The following is a 20,694-nucleotide window of genomic DNA, read 5'->3' on the forward strand; positions in this document are numbered from 1 at the left end:
TGTGATTGGAAAAGCATGTGTTACCTAAGGCTATGGTTTGGCTTAATGACAGAGCACCTACCTATGATGCATGAGGTTCTATGAGTCCCAGACCATGAAAAGATAGTACAGTCCACTAGAATAGAATAAGAGGGGAACTGAGCAATGCTTTCCAGATCCTTTTGATTGCTCTGTGCAGCATTTCTTCCTCTGGTTATTGTCAAGATCAAAATCCTTTCTGAAATAGAAAATCTTATGACCTACTATAAAACTTCATGTCAGAGGAATTCTTTATGACCAAACACTACTCAGAAGGTGAAGAAAGAATAATATTTTTATGCTTGTCATGGAATTTGGGAAGAATATGAACTGTGTCTTCTTGACGCAACTTGGTAATGAGAAGTTCAGGTTTCTATGGCTTATGGAATAAGAATGAGGATGAGGGACAAGGGCTTGGGAAAGGTCAGGAGATTTTAGCTTCTCAGCTTCCTCGAATGCCTTCAAAACTTACAGGTTATTGCAGTGCATGTGTGAAATTTCTAATAAGAGCAAATGATTATTTGCAATAAACTAATTGTACACTAAAATTCTATCAATACATGTCCTAGTTCTTTAATAAAAATTGATGTAGCTTTCTATTTTTGTTGTTCATTTGTTTTGGGGGCTGATTCTGGGACTTGAACTCAGGTCCTGGGTGCTGTCCCAAAGTATTCTTTTTTTTTGCCCAAGGCTAGCATTCACCACTTGAGCTACAGCACCACTTCCAGCTTTCTTTTTTTGTAAGGTGTAAAAACTAAGCAATATATAAAAACTAAGCAATATATGAAAGCAGTACATTTAGATTATTCTAGTAATTTTACACAAAATATTATCCCACTTTGAGACTTACTTTGGAGAAAGTAATGCCAATTTTGAACATCACTGGTTGGTGATGCTTCACTTAAAGTTTGTAATAATTCATATAGCTAAGCAAAGCTATCCCGTTCCTGCTTTTATTGAGAAAACCTGATTCAATAACACCTCTTGTGCTATGTTGATTAGCTATGGTCCTAAAACATCCAAAAGTGTAAAACATGCCTAGAAAATGTCAACTTTTATTTTTATTGCTGATGGCGTTTTCCATGATCTCTATATTATTCATGCTCTATGTTTTTGGGGTATTTTTGAAATGGGGCATTGTGGGGCTGGAACTCAGGGTCTGGGTGCTGCCCCTGGGCTCTTTTGCTCAAGGCTAGTGCTCTACCACTTTGAGCCACTGCTCAGCTTCCAGTTTTTGAGTAGTTAATTGGAGATAACAATCTCATAGGACTTTTCTGCTTAGGAGGCCTTTGAACCATGATCCTCAGATCTCAGCCTCCCGAGGAGCTAAGATTACAGGCGTGAGCCCACAGCATCCAGCATGCTTTATATTTTTTAATATAAAATAAGGTACAATGTTCACAATGTTTAATAAGGCAAAATTCACACTGAAGATTATTTAATACAAGATTACAATGTTTTGGTATCTTGGAGGGGATAGGAAGTACTCAAGGTAATTTAAATATTCTTTTTTTTTAATTTAATTTTATTTTATTTGTGAACATACTGTACAGAGGAGTTACAATTACATGGGCAGGATAATGCGTACATTTCTTACCAAGCATTGCAGCCTCCTCCTTTGTAAATATTCTTTTTTAAAGTATTTACCATTATAACATTTAAATTTGATATGATGATCTATATCTTACCAGAAAATAAAAATTTTATTCTTTTTTTTTTTTTTTTTGTAGTTGGTTGTGGGGCTTGAACTCTGGGCCTGGGCACTATTGCTCAGCTCTTCAGCTCAAAGCTAGCACCCTACCAATTGAGCCACAGTACCACTTCTTGCTTTTTGGCGGTTTATTGGAGATAAGAGCCTCACAGTCTTTCCTGCCTGGGCTGGCTTTGAACTGTAATCCTCAGATCTTAGCCTCCTGAGTAGCTAGGATTATAGGTGTGAGCCACCGGCACCCGGCTAAAATTTTTAATCTTGAATTATAGGCATAGGTGCAAACTTGGGGGACTGTTCCATGTTCAGCAAAGTCTGAATTTCCAGAACTTTTTTCCTCTGCATGTCGTGTCTAGATAGCCATCACCCACACCATTTCATACCAGATTCTTCTAAATGACATTTTTACCTAGCTTGTTAACTTCCTTTCTGCCTTTGTTTCTAATATTTCAAGTCTTTGTTTATTTTTTATGTTTTTTTTAAAAAAAATCTATACACTTGTTTATACAGCGAGGTTGAAAAAAAAAAACAATCTCTTTCCTAAGTGATTTGTTTTTCAATACTGGGGCATATCCCTGACTAGGCAAGTAGTCTTCCACTTGAGCCATAGTCCTCCCAATCTGAGCCTTTCAATATTTTAGAATTACAGGTTGTCAAAAAAATGCCCAGATATGAGATGAGAATGGGTCTCAGAACCTGTTTTAAAATTTTTTGCCCTAGCAGGTTTTGAAACATGATTCTCACTATCTCAGCCTCCTGAGTAGCTAGCAGCTAAGATGGTGAGATACATCTGCACCTCTAAAGCTTATGATTCATGCTTAGGATCAGGGTCAGATGATTTTCATTTTTAATCATTTCTCTTTTCTTTTTTTGGGGGGGGGGTACGGTTGTGGGGCCTGAATTTTGGGCCTGGCGCTGTCCCTCAGCTCTTCAGCTCAAGGCTAGCACACTACCACTTGAGCCACAGCGCCACTTCTGGCTTTTTTTCTTTTTGCTTATGTAGTGCTGAGGAATCGAACCCAGGGCCTCATGCATGCAAGGCAAGTGCTCTACCACTGAGCCAACTTCCCAGCCCCTAATCATTTCTCTAGATGTTAATACTCACGATTTGGACCATACTGGCTTTTTTTTTTTTTTTTTGGTTCCGGTCGTGGGGCCTGAACTCTGGGCCTGGGCACTGTACCTCAGCTCTTCAGCTCAAGGCTACCGCTCTACCACTTGAGCCACAGCTCCACTTCCGGCTTTTTTCTTTTTGCTTATGTGGTGCTAAGGGATGGAACCCAGGGCCTTAGGCATGCAAGGCAAGCACTCTACCACTGAGCCACCTTCCCAGCCCCATACTGGCTTTTTAAATTGGCTCCTCCCCCCCCCCCCCCCCCGGTTTCTGTTCCTAGGGCTTGAACTCAGGGCCTGGAGATTGTTCCTGAACTTTTTGTTCAAGGATAGCTCTCAACCACTTGAGCCACACCTCTACTTCTCACTTTTTTGTAGTCAAATGGAGATAAGAGTCTCAGGGACCTTTTGGCTTCTAATCACAATCCTCAGATCTCAGCTTCCTGAATAGCTACGATTATGGGCATGATCCATAGTTACCCAACCACACAAATGGTTTGGTTGTGTTTTTAGTGGTTCTGGGATTTGAACTTGAGGCTTTGTACTTGCTAAGCAGGTATTCTACTGTCCATCACCTCGGTGCTGAAATAAAGTAGACCAAAGAGCTCTGGCAATCTGCTTTCCAAGTATCTGCCGAGCAATCCCAGAACAAGTGTGAAAAACTTAACAATCCAATACTTATCTAATCAATGAGAGAACCTTCTAAGAAGAAGTCTACCTGAACTACTTAGAGAAATTGGGGGGAAAAGCTCTGTGTGTGTGTGTGTGTGTGTGTGTGTGTGTGTGTGTGTGTGTGTGTGTGTGTGTGTGTGTGTATGTGTGTGTGAAGCTGCCCATTCCAGTGTACACAGACATGTAGCTCATTTCTCTAATGCAGTCCTCAAGTCACCTGTATAGCACAATAATGAGTGACATAGCACTTTTTCTAATTATCTCCATTAGAGTCTTTTCTCCATCCCTAGTTTTGTATTTCAGTTATTTTGAAGAGAGGGTTTTGAGCTTTCTTCTTAGAATTTGTCTCAGATTTCAGTCCTCCTACCTCTATCTCTCACAAAGCTGGGATTTCAGGTGTGTGCTGCCATATTAGGCTTGGACTGTATTTTGAGAACCACTATTCTAACAGTGAAATCATTCACTTTCCAGATCTTTGTCCTTGGCAATCTATAAAACAATTTACATTTTTACCTTTCGTGCTCAACAAGGTTGATCACTTCTTCTTTAAGAGCATTTCCTTAAAGATTTATTTTTCTCCTTCTGAGCTAAAGAAGTAGGCAGAGGTGAGTCTGTTGCTTACAAGTGAATTTTGAGAACACAAATAAAATATCTCATTTATGTTAGGAAATCCTGCCATTTTGTTTCAAATGCCTCTCTATTTTGTATATTTTTTAAAAACTTATGATTTCAGATAAGACCTCACTATGCAGTCCCAGCTGGCCTTGAACTCACTATGAAGCCCAGGCTGGCCTCCAATTCACTACCTTCCTGTTTTTACCTCCAGGATGCTTGGATTACAGCTATAACCATCCCACTAAGCTTCTTTGTACTTCTTAATTGCTGTCACATTAATAACTCATAATTAAAGATAGTCACATCTGGTCCAACAGTGAATGTTGTGATAATTTATATATTACTCTGAAGGCCGTACCAAACAATTAAATAATCTCACTTTCATTTCTATATTTTTTGACAAAATGTCCAGGGAGAATTATACCTTTGATCTTCTGAGGGTACCTCTCTGTTTTCTTAGATTACTCTCTCAGGTGTTTTTTTTTCAAAAAACCCCCAAAACATTGTGATTAATTTCTGTACTGACTGCTGCTTTTATCATTGCAGGCTGGTGATGTGCAGAGGACAGACATTAAACTGGAGTGAAATGATCAAGTGGAGCATGTGTATTTAGTCTCAAGTGATAGATGAACGCTTTACTTATAGCTGTAGGCCACAGATATCTCTTTTTTCCTATAGAGGTGTGTAAAAACACCCAATTTAAAATGATTTTACTAATCTACTCCTTAACATTCCAATCTCCACAAACCTTATAAATTAACATTCATATGACCACAGGAGCTCTGGAATTCCTTGGGTGATAATATTTCTTTCCTGTGGCAAAACTTTAAATAATCACAGCCCTAAAAATATTTCTGGGATAAAGAAAGCATATTTCATGCTATCTCAAAGCCTTACCTTTCTAATAGGCTGAGGCCTGGGTAAATCTAAATGATAAGATATGCGGATATATTGTAACCGGACTCTCTGAGATATGTGATAAAAATAGCCACAGAATTCCTTCCATTTTTCTATGCATAACATTTTATATTGTGACTTTCCCCATTTTTCCAATTTTTCTTTAAACAATCTGACTTCTTTCATAACACTTTTCCTAATGGAGATAATTAGAAAAAGTGCTATGGATAAAATATCTTACAGTCACTCATTATTGTGCTATACAGGTGTCTTGAGGACTGCATTAGAGAAATGAGCTACATGTCTGTGTACACTGGAATGGGCAGCTTCACACACACATACACACACACACACACACACACACACACACACACACACACACACAGAGCTTTTCCCCCCAATTTCTCTAAGTAGTTCAGGTAGACTTCTTCTTAGAAGGTTCTCTCATTGATTAGATAAGTATTGGATTGTTAAGTTTTTCACACTTGTTCTGGGATTGCTCGGCAGATACTTGGAAAGCAGATTGCCAGAGCTCTTTGGTCTACTTTATTTCAGCACCGAGGTGATGGACAGTTCCCTACTTATGTCTTGTGCTGCACCCTGTATTTGTGTGTATAGGAATCTCTCTGTTCTGCATTCTCAAAACTTAGAAAATTCTAAGGCTGAGCCAGGCATCGGGGTTCATGCCTGTAATCCTAGCTACTCAGGAGGCTGAGATCTGAGGCTGAGATCACTCAAGTGAGAGCACTAGCCTTGAACAAAAAAACTCAGGGCAGCTCCTAGGACCAGCAAGAGGGAGAGAAAGAAAGGAAGAAAGGAAGAAAGAAAGAAAGAAAGAAAGAAAGAAAGAAAGAAAGAAAGAAAGAAAGAAAGAAAGAAAGAAAGAAAGAAAGAAAGAAAGAAAGAAAGAAAGAAAGAAAGGAAGGAAGAAAGAAAGAAAGAAAGAAAGAAAGAAAGGAAGAAAGGAAGGAAGGAAGGAAGGAAGGAAGGAAGAAAGAAAGAGAAGGAAAAAAGGAAGGAAAGAGAAAAGAAAAAAAAAGAAAGAAATAAGGAAGGAAGGAAAGAAGGAAGGAAAAAGAAAGAAAGAAAGAAAGAAAAGGGAAAGAAAGAAAGGAAAAGAAGAGAAGAGAAAAGAGAAGAAAGGAAGAGAAGTTCTAAGGCTGTAAAGCAAATACAACCTTACTGGCATTGGGCAGGATGATGTCAACCAATAGAAGATGGCGATTAGTAGAAAAATTGCAGTCCCTTTGTTAAGACCACCCCAAGGCTGCTTCACAGTTTGAGTTGTTCACAGGACTCAGCTGAATGGTCAACAGCTGTTGAGAAAATCTTTTAATGTCATCAATTGCTTACCACACCTGCATTCTTTATGCCCTCAGTTTTACTTTTTTAGTATCTTTCAAATAAACCATATGTTCCTATGACTTTCCCCAGGCTTGGCTTCTAGGAGGAACTCAAACTGAGACAGTAGTGGGGTTAGAGTTTCTCAGGTATATTTATAGACAAATCTTTCCTTCCTTCCTTCCTTCCTTCCTTCCTTCCTTCCTTCCTTCCTTCCTTCCTTCCTTCCTTCCTTCCTTCCTTCCTTCCTTCTTTCCTTCCGTTTCTTCCTTTTTCCTTCCGTCCTTCATTCTTTCCTTCCTTCCTCCCTCCCTCCATCTTTCCTCCCTTTTTTCTTCCTTCTTTTCTTTTTTCTTTCTCTCTTGTTTTTGTTTGTATTGGATATTAAACTTCAAGCCTTGCACTTAGTAGGGAAGTACCCTAGCACTTGAAATGTGACCCAATTTAGTAAGTATTTTCATTATTAGAAATACTAAATTGCCAGAAGGGTCCAATTAACCTCATTGAGGATGTTCTAGTAAAGTTTATATTGTTGTTTACTATTTCTATAATCAGAAAAAGATTGTTAAATACTCATATGTAATTTGTGTCTATAAATTCAGAACTCTAACATTTCGTACTTCTGCATTAGAATTTCTCTTCATCTTTATTCATGAGCCTTAGAACTGTATGACAACCAAAGAATAACCTGTTTATTAAATGAAGAAAGAATGTGATTAAGCCTTCTAAGAAACAATTCTCTTGTTAGCACAGGTACTAATATATTATTGGACACTACTAGAAAGCTTAAGAATGTCAAAGGCTGGTAAAAAGTATAGCTAGTAAATGTAATCAAAGTGTGAACAGGTGTCCATTTGTGAAGTTTTCCTAAATATTAATAATGGGTGGAGAAAGCTCAATTTATTAAGACATACATGATAGCATATAATTAATCACAGCTTTTGATTTTATACATTAACATGAAATTAATGTAAGCCACTTTGAGAGCTTTGTGAAACCTAGCATGTGGTAGGTGGCTTCCACATTGTTCCTTTTTGGATCCAGGATTTTAATGTTGGATGATGTGAACCATATTGTACTTTTAATGCTATATAATTCATACATGGTTTTTTATTCATGTATAATTGTTAGTAACATAAATATCATAAAATTTGGCATACTTGTAAAGTTAGGGGTCATGCTCTTTTGTGGTATTTATTTAGTTGTTCTTCCTTTCCCTTCAGATAAGGGCTTACAAGTCAAATTCACAATGAATTTGAACTTAAGATCATGAACTTATCTCTATATTTCCTCAATCAAAACCAAACTGGGAATCACTGAATTTTTATTTTGTTTTTAAATTTCTCTATTTCAAAGTATGCAGACCATACTTGAAGAGCTATTTTCTCTTATGTAGCTTAAAATTAGCAAAAAGAAGTATGTGTTAGAAACAATTTGGGTTACATTTACTGTAAAGATTAAAAAGATCTGCCCTAGTTAGGTTCAGATTGATATTATAATATCTATGGCTTATCCTTTTGAAATATATTAGAATAATAGTTAAAATAATTTGTTGTATAAAACTAGGGTGTTATTTTAATGTAAACTTAGGAATGTATACAAGTTATAAAAGAACCATTTTGTAGGGTAAATACAGAGTAGCTTTTTTTTACAAGACCAGCTTTTTAAAAAAATATGTTTTTTATTGTAAAAATACTGTACAGAGGGGTTACAGTTACATTAGCAAGGTAATAAGTACATTTCCTATCAAGCATTGTTACCTCTTCCTTTATTTTCCCCCTACCATCCCTAGGCAAAGTTATATAAAAATAATGAAGAGGATGATGATTTCAACCTTTTTCATTTTGATTCTACTAATTGCAGTTTATTTACCAGGAAATAAATATAGCAGATGTATTTTCATAAGTCGTAGAATTTAAATGAAAATGGAAAATTGAATAGTTTTCTAGATTATATATGTGTGTATATATACACAAATACAATACAATACACACACACACACACACACACACACACACACACACATGTATTTGATGGGACATGGGGCTTGATCTCTGAGCCTGAGTGCTGTCCTTCAGCTCTTCAGCTCAAGGCTAGCACACTACCACTTGAGCCACTACACCACTTCCATTTTTTTCTGCTTATGTGATGCTGAGGAATCGAACCCAGGGCCTCATGCATGCAAGGCAAGCACTCTACCACTGAATCACCTCCCCAGTCCTGACTGATGCAGATACATGATAGTATTGCTTTTCTTCTGTATTACTGAAAATATTCATGGTCAGTTATACATGTATTTTGATTCAAGTGATGTGAAGTAGGAATGCTGAACCTAACCAGTGCTATGTTGGCCATGTGGTGGATGATAGGATACTGGGTTTAACTGGCACCATCTTGTCTTCATGGTTGAGGCAGGGAAGTCCCATCTTCCAGGTGATGGACATGCCTGAATTCCTAGAGGCAGGAGCAGGGACTTGGACATAGATTACTGGGCTGGCCAGCCATTCCTAGGTCATGAACTCTCAAGCTCCTGTGAATCTGCCCCCGACCTGATCCTAGTTAGGCCTGGACCAGCTCAGGCACTAGCACTATGCCACATATGATACTGTCCCAGCTCCTGGCTCTCCTCAGGTCACAGTGGGACTTCACTTCAGCTCTCCATTGGAGTAGATCTGGTTTGTTGGTATTGTTTTCCTGCCTTTTCTTTCCTCTCCTGCTCTCATGGATCAGTTTTCTGACAGTATTGAGTGTACTCGGAGAGGGGAGGGGTGCCAGTCTTTGCGACAAGAGTCTGCCTGTAATTGCTGACCTTTTAATAAAGACTCCTGATTCAACCTCTCAAAATGTGGCCTCTCTGTTTTCTCGCTGTATAACAAATGATTTTTATCTATGGTATCAAAATCATGAAATATAATGCCATGTTTTAAGGTAGGTTGTTCCTCCTTCCCTCCTTCACTTTTTTTTCTCCCTCCTCACTCTCTCCTTTCTTTCCTTCAATATTTCTAATCTATACCTCTCTTATATTAGAAATCAGATGACTGAATGGCATAAGTAAAATTGAACCAGTATCTCTCTCTTTATTTATTTATTTTTTTGGCTGATCATAGGGCTTGAACTCTGGGCGTGGGCACTGTCCCTCAGCTCTTCAGCTCAAGGCTAGGGCTCTACCACTTGAGCCACAGCGCCACTTCTGGCCTTTTCTGCTTCTGTGGTGCTGAGGAATGGAACCCAGGGCCTCATGCATGCAAGGCAAGCACTCTACCATGGATCCACCTTCCCAGCCCCAGTATCTTTTTTAATTTAGCTTGTACTCTGCTAAAATTTAGCATTAGCTGGATTGTTATTGACATGTAGGCATCTTATGCTTCATATTCTTTTTTTTTTCCAGTTTCCAAGTGGCTGCTTGATTTTTTTTTTAATTGTATTTTATTTTATTTGAGAACATACTGTACAGAGGGGCTACAATTACATGGGCAGGATAATGCATACATTTCTTACCATTATGCTTCATATTCTTAGCTGTCAGTGTATAAAGATCAAAACACTGTCCTTATTTACAGCTATTGGAAAGGGAACTCAAAGGTTTATAAACCACTTAAAACGGTTGAAGGACATATACTTTCTAATACCCATAGTACATCCTGACATTCTAAGTGCAGTGTGGGATAGAGGTTTTAAAAGCATGGATAATGCATTTTCATTTTCAGTCATTAAGGGGCACCTATAGTGACAGAGTAATTATTTTCTCTCAATTATGAATTGCTATATGCAGAAATTTTGTTTAATTATGAACAGAACAGCCTGGGATTTACCATGGTAATAATGGTTAGAAAAGTAAGGCTTTAAGTCCATTTCCAGCAGTGCTTGTTTTTACTAATAAAGTGCTGTTGTCTTTGCCAGCTTATGGTATCTTGCCTAAAAAATAAGAAAAAGCTTCCATCTCTAAATTCTTATACTGTTGTTAATCTAATATCAAACATACCATTTTTCTCATATAACAGAGACAAAGCTATTCATTAACTCTCCAATGACTCAGGCAAGCATGAAGAATAAAAAGAATTATTTTTTTTAAATTACTGACTGGAAAAATATTCTCGTGGACTATTAGAGTTCCTTATTGAGCACTGGTGTGCCAAGTGATTGACAGAGCTCTTGGACAGCTTTCATGACTACATTTGTTAGGCGTAACATTTGTTATGTTCTTTTTACAGAAGTGGCTATTTCTTATAGTTGGAGGTATGCAGTGTCATTTTGAATCTGAATAATGCTATGTCCTAGCACAGAGAATTTACCTTTGCTCTCAGACTTCCATTTGGGGTTGAGTTGGCTTGCCGGTATACCTAATGTCTTAGTTTTGGGATCTGTGGCTTGGTAAAAGAAATTGTTGAAACAGTCAGACGCTGGTAGCTCATACATGTAATCCTAGCTACCCAGGAGGTTGTGATCTGCGGATTGCCATTTGAAGCCAACTGGATCAGAAAAGTCCATGAAACTCCAATTAACCAGCAACAAGTCAGAAGTGAAGGCGTAGATAAAGTGGTAGAGCTCCAACCTTGATCAGAAAAAAGCCAGGTGAAAGCTTCAGGCCTAGAGTTCAATTTCCAGTACTATTAAAAGACATCAACTAGAAGATAAAGAATTTATTGTGACAGAAGGATAGAGGAGACAAAGATTTATCAGGATCCTGAATAGGAAGAGACAGAGTGGGCAGATAGGCTGCATTGATATGGGGTTGGAGATTTTGCTAGTCCTCTTCTGGCTTTTTCTCAGCACATGGTGGGAATTTCATGTACATAGGGACATTTAGACAGTCCAGTTTTTCCATCTTTGTTCCCTCTTGCTCATTTTGAGAGTGTGAGTCATTTAGGAGTTACCTTCCATTTGGCTAGTTTCCTTAGTATTTTCTTGCTGGCATGTGAGTTTAAATGGAGCCTCCTCTCCACTCCTGAGCTCTTGTGAGAACAGTGTTATTTCCACCTGTCCTTATTCCCATTGACTTTCACGACTCCCAAGGGGAAGCTAGGTTTGGTTACTATGCTGCTGTCCTTGGTTGGATCTCATTTTCAATTTGTACTGAGGCCTCTGAACCACATTGACCTCTGCTCAGCTTTCCAACCTCAGGGTTGCTGCTTCCTGTTTGGCTTTTCAGCCTCTGGGTAAGCACTTATGAAAAATCAAAGGACAGAAGGCAAAATAGAATGGCAAATTTAGACCTTTCCCCTCTATATTTCCTTTCTCTTGGGGATTTTGACCCTTCAAGTCCCTGCGGCCTTGGCAGCACATTTTCTTCCGGCCCTTATATTTTGTATTTATATTTCTATGCCCAGGTTTTCTCATCATTGTTAGCTATATATCAGTCTGAGGCAGCAAGCCCTCCAGAGCTGTATTTGTGGACACTTTGTTCTGGAAGGTCATTGATTTTGTTTTGGAGACAAATCTGAGCATTGTTTTGGAATCACCTGGGTTTTGCTATTACCTCTATTTTACCAATAACAGTTTGCAGTCCATAAAAACTGAAAGTACATAGTGCACACATAGTGGTCCTTAAATATTTTTTCTTAAGTGGAAACTGTTGTTCACTTGTGAACAACATTCCAAATGCTGTTGTTGCTATTATGAGTAGAAGAGAGCCAAATGCGCAGATTGGTGATGAGATTTCAGATTGCCTTTAGGACACATTCTAATGATAATTTAGAATATACTGGAACCTCAGTGAATAACAGAAAACAAAATCCTTAGGCTTGTTGTGTATAACGTGAAGCCTATTGGTAAATTTTGAGATATTATCTAATGTCAAAGAATCCCATGTTGGGAATTTTGTTTCTTTACTTATTTCCCTAAGGAGCCAAGCTATGAATAACAATGATCAAACTTACTTCAAATTTGAGTCACTGGGGAGCTTTGAGTATGTGTTGTTCTCCAGGTCCCCTTTATGGGGATTGCATTAGTCTAGGCGTAGATTATCATGTCTGATAATCTGGGTCTCTTTTATTCTATTGTTTGTAATCTTTATAATAGTGTATATCTTTGGACTCTTTTTCTCTGTTCTCTGAAATGATTAAGTTTTCTACACTCCTGAGCTTTTATGTATACAGTATATTCTTGATTTCTGTGGCCACTGGGATCCAAGAAACCACCATTGAGGAAAAACTGAGCTCCCAGATTGCACAGAGTTTTAACACAACCAACCACAATGCAGGACAGTTCTGCTTAATAAGCACACAAGAGATTTTTTTTTTGTTTGACTGTACTTGGTCAAAACTATGTGTCATAAATTCACACATGAAGCCAAGTACTGAGCACTAATTCTTTACCCAAATATCTTAATTGTCAAGTCATAAGTTTTGTGTCTTACATATGTCAAGCTTTTGTTTAGAAAACCTATCTCATTCTAATTTTATATAGCCATAGATATAGCCCAGTCCCTGGTAAATTGTGGGAAATAAAGAAAAAGAAAACAGAACAACACTTGGGGAGAATACCAGCTTTACTTAAGAAAATGTGTTGATAAAGCCCCTTACAATAGAATGTAATAACTTGAAAGAAGGTATTTTCCCAAGAACACACCTGAAGCAATCAATGCACTCACTAAAGGCTTCTGCTTTACAAATGAAGAGAAATATAGGCTTCAGAGGAAAGCAAAGGATGCAGAAGACGGAATCAGAGGAGAGGGAGAAGTTAAGAGGTCAGTAATCTTTAGTCAAAATTTTCACAGAAGAGCATCAATTTTTAAAGTTTAACTTGCTTGGGCTGGGAAGGTGGCTCAGTGGTAGAGCGCTTGCCTTGCATGCTCAAGGCCCTGGGTTCGATTCCTCAGCACCACATAAGCAAAAAGAAAAAAGCCGGAAGTGGCGCTGTGGCTCAAGTGGTAGAGCGCTAGCCTTGAGCTGAAGAGCTGAGGGACAGCGCCCAGGCCCAGAGTTCAGGCCCCACGACCGGACCCAAAAAAAAAAAAAAAAAAAATAAAGTTTAACTTGCTTATCTTGTTATACTAGTAATAAAAGCTACTTTCTGTCTCACTCAAGATGCTAGGAGTTGACATCACAATACCATAAAAAAAAAACCTGCTATAACTTAGCACTGTTCTCTCCTACCTTTTTTAAAATTGTGGGAAATGATTGCTTCCCCTTGGGTCAACACAGAGTGAAATATGGTGTTATGAACAGAATGCTTTTGGAATTGAATGAATTTCACAAAAGCCAGAATATGGTCAGATTTGACCACTGTCAGGCTCTGGGTAGGCATCTTATAGAGATTATTAGATGTTCTACAGAAAGTACGATGGAGAATCAATCTGTCTCATTTAAAGCATAAATTATGCATATATCATGATATTATGGACTAAAGAAAGAAATTGCTTTCTCTTGTTTGGTACAAAGAAATTGCTTTCTCTTATTTGGTGTATAAGGAATTCCTAACTAAAAAGCACAGATCATTATAGTCCTGACATTACAACAGAAACAGACATTGCAAGTGCAAGGTTGTGATAATAGTGAACTAAATTAAGATATGTGGATTCTTCAGCCTAGTAGCTGAGGCATGGTAAACATGTTGTGTTAATCATCATGATTTAATGGAAGAGTTCTCAGTTTGGCTTTGCATGAGAGTCACCTAGAGTTTTCAACATGCGTGCTCAGGCTCATCCATAAATCCATTCGTTGAACTTGAACCTGAGCATGTGTAGAAGAACATCACAGTGTAGGTAGCACTGCAATTCTCTTGGTATTAACTCAAGAAGAAAAACATGAGGATAAGAGAGAATGACAATTACCTTTAGAAATTCTATCACCAAAACCACACAACACAAGCTACTAAGTCTTAGAGCCCTAAGTGCTCCAATGAGAGCTGTCTAAAAGCCTCTGTTTTTAGGGAGGTGTGGGAACAGCAGCTGGTCAGCATGTTTGTGGCTCCTGTTGGCATACATTCCTGAGGAGAGAATGTCTCTATCTTTCCATACTGAGACAATAGCATTTTTCTCTTTGATTTGTTTTGAGGATGAATTCAAAGACTCAGGAACATTGCTGGTGTCTATGATCATTAACATTTGTCCTTAAAACGTGGAATCATCTTTTTTCTTTCCTGTGACTCCACTTGTAACTGCTTAATAAGATTTTTGCATTTTAGAAGGGTTTGACATTTATGTTAGGACCCTTTGATGAGACAGAAGTTTCCACATAGCTGTGGTTTACGAAATTTTCTCTTGCCTGGCACTGATGATCACCCACATCTCATATATATATATATATATATAATTTCCTCTCAGACTGTTACCAGAATTGTATCCATCAGGCCTGGCTCTGAGTTCTAACATTTGTCTAAATTAGGAGAGAGTGACAGTATATATGAAATTGGAAAAAATGAATTTATTTACAGTTTCGGCCAAAATTAAGGAGAAAGTCATTCTCAATCTGTGTCTATCTTGCTCATAGCAGTGTTGCTTATAGAAAAGCTGGGTCATAATAATTTGTAGATTTAGCTGTGGGTTCCAGGTATGGACTTGGGAGATGGTAATTTGTTTTTTTATTGGCAGGACGAGTCTATGCTGTGGATGTGGACCATTTTTACTTCCAAAGTTCTGTTTCCTGTAGGGGTCCTAGTTCCTAGGGCTCCTGTTTTAAGAATGATAATGTCCACATGCACAAGCTCTTAAGATGCTGCTCAGATTCTTAAGTTGCTGCTCAAATCACAATGAAGATCTAATCATTGTGATTTCAGGACAAGATAAAATTTGTCCAGTATTCAAGATTCTCCAACATTATTCTCATGTATAATGCTCTTGAGTTAGCTAGTTAATCCGCTGAGAGTGTTACTTGTTATACCCAGCACTTCAAAGATAAAGATAATTTCAGGACAGTTATACTTTAAGTTAACAGATTCAGCTCTTCCCTCTACAACCTGAGATTGAGCTAATGATAGATACAAAGAGAAATTCTAGGTACCATCATATATGCCCAAACATTATCACATTCTCCTTTAGAAGTAGTGATTAAGAGAAAAAAATTAGGTTAACTGAAGTAAGTCAGGCCTAGAGAGACAAAGGACCCATGTTTTCCCTTCTATGTGGAAGCTAGATTTAGCTTCCAAAGTCATAAGTAATTATGTTAGGTGGTATGCAACTGTATATAAATGTATTAACTAAAATATGGTAGATTCAAGAAAGACCTCAAATAGTGTAATTAGAAAGGCAAAGCCAAAATTAAGCAACATAAAACATTAGGAAGCAGGTACTTGAAAGGGAAGGGGTGGGGCCAAGGGGAAAAGGGAAGATGAATAAAGAGAAAGGGGGGAAGGGAGATGCAGACAAAAATCTAATGTATATCCTACAAAATTAAGAAGAGGAAAAGGGTGGGTAGGGGAGGGATGGGTGAGAATGTCGAAAGGGGTGATACTGATCTAGACACATTGTATTCATAAACTACTTTGTTAAATGGCAACGCCTTTGTGCAACTACCTAAAGATGATAATAAAATAATAAATTCCCAAAGTTTACTTTGAAAGTAAACTTCCTTTGTGAATGCTACTTAACCTCTTTCTATTTCTGTCTGTAAAATGGGGATAACTCACATTTACTGCATAGGTTTAGAAAAGGTTAATGCAGTGTGTCCAGGGCTACAGGGGAAGAGAATATTACCCAGAAATGACTTCCTGTTAATGGCTAATAGATTTGGTGTATAAACATACAAATCCATTTTACCATGGTTTAATCCTAGGGCTTTCCTAATGGAATTGAGCTCTAGATCCTGTTTATTGAATGCTTTCCTTTTCTTAACTAATTTCCGCACTCTCTAACACGTGTTTCTTTCCTTCTGAAAACATCACTTTCCACTCAAATATGTGTATCAGCAAATTAAGGCTTTCATCTTCCTCCAGTGAAAAGAGAAAGTAGAATAATGAAATTCAAATTGAACTTCTCAATGTGTAGAGGGCTGCTGGGTACTTGTTGCTAGTACTACAGTGTTATTGCTGTGGATGGAATGTTTGTGTCCTTCTTGAATTCTTGTTCTGACTCCCAAACCTGCAGTGTGATTTGTGTTTGGATCTGTGGCCTTTAGGATGTAATGGGGTTACAATCATGATGCCCCCCAAAATGGGATTCATGTCTTTAGAAGAATAGAAGTTGACAAAGCTTTTCTTCTGTGCTTCCTCTTCCATTTCTTCCTCCCTTTCCTGTTGTTTTCTCTCCTCACTTCTCTCTCTCTCCCTCCCTTCACATAGCAAGGGAAGGGCATAGGACATTTCCAGGAAAAGGCTCTCACTGGGCAATAACCTTTTCTAACCTCCAGAATGTGAGATAAATTTCTGTTGTACATATTCTTTATTAAAGCTACACTGACAGAAATAGCTGGGATTACATGTGACGTGGGAGGCAATGTCAAGTAAAGAGTCTACATATCATGCAAACAGAAATGTCTAAGAGTATTCATTCTTGCTCTTAATTTACTTCATCATTTTGATACCTCTTTCTAATAATGCTCTTGGTTGGGTGCTAAGGCACAAGATTATGTGGAGCAAATTACAGAAATGGTCATGGCTGGGGATAGATTTCAGCTATGAGTAGCAGAAGATAAAATTTGTCAAATGTGAATGATTAAATGGACCAGAGGGTTGTCTGTCTAATGTAGTAAGAAATTAGGAAGTAGAATGTCTTAATCTCGTGAGTTTAGGGGTTTCCTAGTAGACATGGTTTCTTTCATTCTTGTACTCATTTATATTCGCATGTTTTCAGTATGACTGTTGTACTTTTAGGAGTTGTTTCCATGCTCCAGACAGAATGGGAAAAAATAAATAGGAAAAGCAAAATTCCCAAACATATACTATTGTCAATCTTAAAAGCCTATCCCCAAATATTGCATTTACTCACTCCCAGTTTTTGTGCTATCAAGCTGTGGGGCATTCTGGGGAGCCTCTCTATGCTCCAGTGTAAGTTTTGGAGGAAGTCACAGGAAATAAGACTTTAGGTGATTTTTACTTAACTGACTTATAGCATTCAGACATTTACCTTGTAAGAAGTTCAAAACACGTACTTGTGGCAGAATTAAACAAAATTAACCTATGCTATTAGAAGCAAAGCGATGTTCTACTTTATCAATGGATTTAAGACAAGTGTGATTTTTTTTTTTTTTTTTTTTTTTTTTTTTTGCCAGTCTGGGGCTTGAGTTCATGGCCTTGGCACTGTCCTTGAGCCTCTTTGTACTCAAGGCTAGTGCTCTACCACTTGATCCACAGCACCACTTCTAGATTTTTCTGAGTGGTTTATTGGAAATAAGAGTCTCATAGACTTTTCTGCCTGGGCTGGCTTAGAATCACAGTCCTCCGATCTCAGCCTCCCAGTAGCTAGTATTATATGCGTGAGCTACTGGCACCCGATTGACAACTGTGAATTTTAGGTTGTCATGTTCTACCTGATACTTACTTAAATAGCTATTAATATTAAGAAATATTGAGGTTGAATTAAGGGGAGGAAGGGAATTTTGTACTCCCAATAAAACATTTTGGAGTGCTTGCTTCAGCAGCATATATACTAAAATTGGAATGATACAGACATGATTAGCATGGCCCCTGCACAAGGATAACACACAAATTTGTGAAGTGTTTCATATTTACCATAGCTAAAATATGGAACCAACCCAGATGCCCCTCAGTAGATGAATGGGCCAAGGAAATGTGATATATATATATAAATATATATATATATACATATATATAAATATATATAATGGAATTTTATGCTTCCATCAGAAAGAATAACACTGCCCCATTTGTAAGGAAATGGAAAGACTTGGAAAAATTCATAGTAAGTGAAGTAAGCCAGACCCAAATATGTCCCATAGGGTCCCTTATTTGCAATAATTAGTATATGTCTAGGATAATCTTAGCAGATGAGTAGAATAGTTCAATAGCTTTGTACATATGACCATATAAGATGAAGCAAAGTGAAATGAACTCCAAGACATGGACACAAGAGGTTTTTGTTTGTTGTTGTTGTTTTTAATGTACTATGCGATTTTTTTGTTTTCTTTTATTTTTATTTTTATTTTTTTATTGTGAGAATACCATACAGAGGGGTTACAATTACATGGGCAAGATAACGAGTACATTTCTTATCAAGCGTGTTGCCTTCTCTTTGTTTCCCCTTCCCATCGCTTCCCATACTCTCCCCACCCGCCACCAAAGTTGTAAAGTTTGTTTTTCGACATAACGACTTGTACATCTCATTGTTGCAATGGGTCCACCTGTATCCCTAGTTAAATGATTTGTTTTTTCCCTTCCCCTCCACAAATTATACCAACATCAAATACAGTGAAAGCATGGGTTATATTGTGGGGGAGGGACATTCAAAGCAACATAGAAATCATCTTATAAATATGCTAGAAACAATCACATGAAAGGAAAAAAAACAAAAAAAAATTGAATACTTATCTTGGGGTTCATTCCCTAACATTAACTTATCTGACCTTTTCTGCTTGTCTCAGACATATACTAGTTATTGCAAATAAGGGAAACCATGGGACCTATGTTTCTTTGGACCTGGCTTACTTCACTTAATATAATTTTTTCCAAGTCTTTCCATTTTTTGTTTCTTTTGTGTTCTTCCTCCTATGGTATATCACCTGTTGTCGCTGTATTTGATTTTGGTATGCTGGTGTTGTATATACGTTTATTTGGATTAGAGAAGGGAAGGGGAACAACAGAATGGTGAGACAAAGGACAAGGGGGAACCAATGCAACAGCAACATACACAAGACAATATGCTGGAAATGGTCTGTGCAACGTGGCGGTGTGGGAGAGAAAGTAGGAGAAAAATGAGGGAAGGGGTAACAAGTTTGATAAGAAATGTACTCATTACCTTACTTATGTAACTGTATCCCCTCTGTACATCACCTTGACAGTAAAAAACAAACAAAATGTCTTGGACAATTTGTGCATAATTATCTGATGTGACTGGACTGGCCATGCAATGGTTGGGTTAAGAGTCGTGTATGCAGGAAAACTTTGCATGTCTGCAGTGTCATTGTTCAGACTGATGAGGTACATTGCAGCACTGATATTCTAAGACATTCCTTTAAGTACATGCCAGAGATTCTGGATCTTTACAAATAAGATTTGAAAAGGAAAAAACTCAATCTCCTCATTATCTGGTATTAGAAATCTACTCTTATCAGGAGGCTAGGCCAGCAATTAAAAAAGAAAATCTACAAAACTAGTGATCTTTAAAATAATAAATTTAGAAATATGAGAAAACAAGGAACTTTTACAGATCTGATGGTGTTTCAAATAAAAAAGATGGATATTTATTTTAGAATGAGAAAGAGGGAAATTGGGAGAAAAGGTGTAATACTGTTCAAAAAGAAATGTACTCATTGCCTTACATAACTTTTACCCCTCTGTATATCACCTTTACAATAAAATAAAATTTAAACTATGAGAATGAGAAAGAGAAACAGTAATAGAAAAATAAGCACATTGCCCAAGAAGCGACACGTGTACTTTACAGATAGAATCATGGAGGAATTAATTTTTTTCAATTAGATGGCATTCATTTAGTAATGAATTTTATTTAAAATATATGCAAATGTACCTGTGTGAACACATAAAAATATTAAAAGATACTGTTAGCATGGTTCTTGAAATGAAGAAAGAATACAAAGCTCATTTTTAACCAAGCTAGTTTCTAACTAGTTATTAACTAAACTAGAAAGCTAGCTCTGCTCTTTTTATTTGGGGGAACATTATTGAAAATAACTAGAGTGAAATTCCACAGGTGGAACCACACAGAATTCTCTGAAACCCACCACAGCACACGATGTCTCCTATGTGAAGAAACAGTACCTCGGCCTGGGAAATAAGTTAGCGTACTTAAGTGCTTGTTCATTGACTGACCCCAATTTGAAAATGGACATCTAGGCTCTTTCTGTCTAGTTTCTGCAGCAGAAAAGGCTTTCAGTGAGTTCATTTTTGAAAGTAGGCTTTGTTTTGTTGTTTTCCCTCTTTGCTTTGAGACAAGGTAACACAGGCTAGCTTGAACTCACTCTGTAGCACAGACTGGTTTCATACTCATGATCTTCCTACCTCCGCTTTCTTGGTGATGGGATTACAGGTGTGTACCACCACATCCGACTGGGAGTGAATAGTTTAATCAAAACAAATAAATCTTGATAGGGATAGATATTTCCTATCTAAATATACTTTGCTCGAAGAATTACTAACAATTTGAATCTATTTAAATAGGAATAAAGAATAACAAATTTCTCCACTATTTTTTTTATTAGAGACATGTATGCCAATAGCAAGGACGTATAATATGTAATGAAGTCTATTTATAGTTACAA

General features: G+C 37.5%; 1 non-coding gene across 1 annotated transcript; it reads left to right on the top strand.

The window, feature by feature from the left end:
* Positions 1 to 17,861: 17,861 nt before the first annotated feature.
* Positions 17,862 to 17,968, top strand: LOC138806430 (U6 spliceosomal RNA). Its single transcript, XR_011365873.1, has one exon. It is a non-coding gene; the product is annotated as a U6 spliceosomal RNA (small nuclear RNA).
* The last annotated feature ends 2,726 nt before the right edge of the window (positions 17,969 to 20,694 follow it).

The sequence above is a fragment of the Dipodomys merriami genome, unplaced genomic scaffold (genome assembly GCF_024711535.1).
Source record: "Dipodomys merriami isolate MVZ:Mamm:240054 unplaced genomic scaffold, mDipMer1.0.p SCAF_4, whole genome shotgun sequence".
Lineage (NCBI taxonomy): Eukaryota > Metazoa > Chordata > Mammalia > Rodentia > Heteromyidae > Dipodomys > Dipodomys merriami.